At 54.4% G+C, this 3,104-nt stretch overlaps 1 long non-coding RNA gene across 1 annotated transcript; it reads right to left on the reverse strand.

Annotated features, from left to right (window-relative positions):
- Nucleotides 1-1,605: 1,605 nt before the first annotated feature.
- LOC132242032 (uncharacterized) lies at nucleotides 1,606-2,488 on the reverse strand. The gene is made up of 3 exons (XR_009454541.1): nucleotides 2,365-2,488; nucleotides 2,157-2,287; nucleotides 1,606-1,766 (listed from the first exon to the last, which is right to left on the reverse strand). It is a non-coding gene; the product is annotated as an uncharacterized LOC132242032 (long non-coding RNA).
- Nucleotides 2,489-3,104: the final 616 nt, after the last annotated feature.

Consider the following 3,104-nt stretch of genomic DNA (forward strand, 5'->3'; position numbering starts at 1 on the left):
GCGCCCACACGTGGTATTTGGTGGAAGAGCCATACTGAAGGGACCAAAGAGCCGCATGTGGCTCGAGAGCCGCAGTTTGCCTACCACTGGTCTGGTCGATGATTCTCTACCATTCTGAACAGCATGGATGCACCTGGAGAGCATTATGCTAAGCAAAATACTTGGAGAAAGACAAATATCACATGACCTCACTCATTTGTGGAATATAATGAACAACATAAACTGATGGACAAAAATAGATCCAGAGACAGAGAAGTGCTAAGGGTTTAAAACAGAGCATGCTATTTAAGCAGCACACAATCCTGCCCTCTAAATGATTATTCCCATTTTATAGATGAAGAAACTGAAGCCCAAAAGTATGGGTCCTTGCCAGAGGTCGCAGAGCTAGGATATGGTGGGACTGGAGTTCAAACTCAGGTCTGTCAGAGTACAGTAACATTTCACCCCAAAACTAGGGAAGAGACTCTGTTCCAACGTCCCAGACACCTAATCCTCACCATTCCTGCCACAGTCTGATGGAGGGGATCCCAGTCCCTGAGGTAATCTGCTCACCACCTGGTGACTCATGGTGGACTCCCAGTGCATCAACCAGTGCAGGTGACCATCCAGGCTGGCCCCTGATGAGCATTTGGCCAGGACAGCCACGTGGGTGAAGCATGGAGGGGCCTCACGCTGGTACCAAGATGATTTAGACAGTTTCCTGACACGGCCTCATCATATGGATCCACAGTGTGAGAAAGTTCCCATTTTTAACGCTCCTTCAACCTCTCATTAGCAGGACGCCAGTCTTGTGCCACCGTGTCTTTAATGTCTCCTTAACACTTTCTAACTCCCGTTTCAACAGAGAGAGAGTAGGCCTTAGAAAGAATACCACACTTGGAGAGAATGGAATTATTAACATATTTATTGCAGTTAACACAAAATCTGATTGCAGCTTCCTGCTAGTTAAAGTGAAAAGGAAACATAGCACATTGCCATAGTGCGCATCATTTAAGAGGCGGGAGTGTACTTTCCCACTATCCTCTATTCTTAGGGGATTAAAAATGTCCTGGTTCTAAATTCCGAGAGAAAGTTCTAGTGTGGGCCAGCATTTAGGAACCCTGGGAGATAGAGAATGGCTTCATCAATACTCTGCACTCATTGTCTTGCATTTGACAGGCAAGGCTCTGAGTGCCCAGGGCTTGGGAATTGAGTTTTCTTCTTTGAAGGGTTACGATGGCCACAGAGAGCTCAAACACTGACCTCAGCTCTATGGGCACTGTGCTCAGGTCACCTCGGCTCCCAGGTCAGCAGGGAGAGAAAGGCTACTGACTCCTACCATGTCCGACTCAACAAGGTCCTTCTGAAAAAGTACCTTTACTCTTGGGCCCCTACATAAACAGACCTGCCTCCGCTACCCTGCCTCACGGATGTGCTTGCTCATGAAGGCAGCCATCACTCACAAAGAGGGGTTTGGCACTGGGGGGGGGGGGGGGGGAAGGGGGCACAGCCTAAGCCCTGCGATGACCTCTGCATAATCTCCTGTCTTCCTTCATCATGGCATTACGGAAGCAGAGCTTGCTTCTCTCCCTCTTCTCCAGACACCCCAATGTGCTATCTGGGGGGACACGCACAGACACCTCTTCCGAGCCCTCCCTAATATTCAAAGCGGAATTGGCTCTGGGGCGGCCAACCAGAAGCCAGATCAAGGATCTGAAGGCAGGGCAGCATGGAGGCGGAGGGACTGGTGAGGTGGTCTCAGGCTCACAAGCGCTGAGATATGCTCCCTGCCAAGAAGAAACCGGTAAGTCAGGCTTCCACTCACGCACAGACCCACCGGGAAGGGCATTGCTGCTAAAGAGATTCCTTATGCACAAGGTCCCCCATTCTCACCCCAGACTCCTTCCTTCAAAAGAGGCAGAACCTTGGGTTCCGGGTCAAGCTCATGCCCTGCAGACCCCCTCCCCCTCCCCCCCTCCCCGTGTCTTTGTTAGTAAATTGGGGCTGGAGGCTTCTTTCCTATGTGAGCGTTTAGTGAGATTATGCATGTCCAGTGTGTGGCACAGTGCTTGCCGGGGGAGCGTGTGCCCACGTGGTGCTCCCTGGGGTCAGTTCCTCCTCCCTCTGCCCAGTTTGCCTGCTTCCCTCTCCTTTTCCCGCTTCCATCCCAGGCTCACAGGTGGGCAGGAAGCGTGCGCAGCCAGGGCAATAGGACCGTCCTTTCCACAGGGGGCGCTCTAAGATCAGGAAACAGGCCGTGACAGACCTTGACAGTGTGCCTGAGAGGACTGCCCGCTGGTACCTATGGCTGGACATTTAAAAAATGACTTTTTTGAAATCTTTGCCTTGATATGCTCTCATTTTTTCTAGATGTCTTTTCCATACCTGTCTACAGATCTGTATGAAATCATAGCAGGTCCCGCAGCTGGGGGATGACGCATGGCAGCTGGGGACAGGCACCGCTGGCACCCAGGAACAAGGTAGCCACATTCTCTTGGCAGCAGGTCCATGGGGCTGTGTGTGTGTGTGGGGGGGGGGGGGTGCCAGGCTGCAAGCCCCCGGACGCAGAGCTCGGCCACCAGCTGGGCGCTGCCTGCAGCTGAAGCCCCTCTCCCTTCCTGGCCTTGCCTCCAGGCCTGCGCCTCCTGGGCTGACCCAGGTCCAGGCTCAGGCTCTGGGGCAGTGCAGGGGGCGAAGCTGGCTGGGTGGCCCTCCTTGGGTTAGACCCGGGCCTTGAAGACGTGGAAGGTGAGAACGAAGCTCTGAGCAGCTTTGTGCAGGCCCCCAGGGCTGGATGAGGGACGGCGTGGGCAGAGGAGGCTGAGAGAACACCTTCCCGTGAGGCGGTGACCTGGAGCCTGGGCCTGGGCTTGGAGGGCGGACCAGCATTCTGTTCACTACCTGCCCGGGTGCGATGCGGGGCCCAGGAAACTCCTGCGATGCTGAAGGCGCAGCATGAGAACTTGTACGGGGTGCCACCGAGTCCTGAGAAAACATCTAAGAAAGGAGAAGTGCCTGCCCCGCTGGCCCCTGATGGGCACGTGGGGAGAGGCGCGCATCTGCAGCCGCCCCAAAGCGCCCCCTCCTGCAGGTCAGCTCCCTACCGAGACCCACCAGGCAACAAG

This window comes from Myotis daubentonii, chromosome 9 (genome assembly GCF_963259705.1).
Source record: "Myotis daubentonii chromosome 9, mMyoDau2.1, whole genome shotgun sequence".
Taxonomy (NCBI): Eukaryota; Metazoa; Chordata; class Mammalia; order Chiroptera; family Vespertilionidae; genus Myotis; species Myotis daubentonii.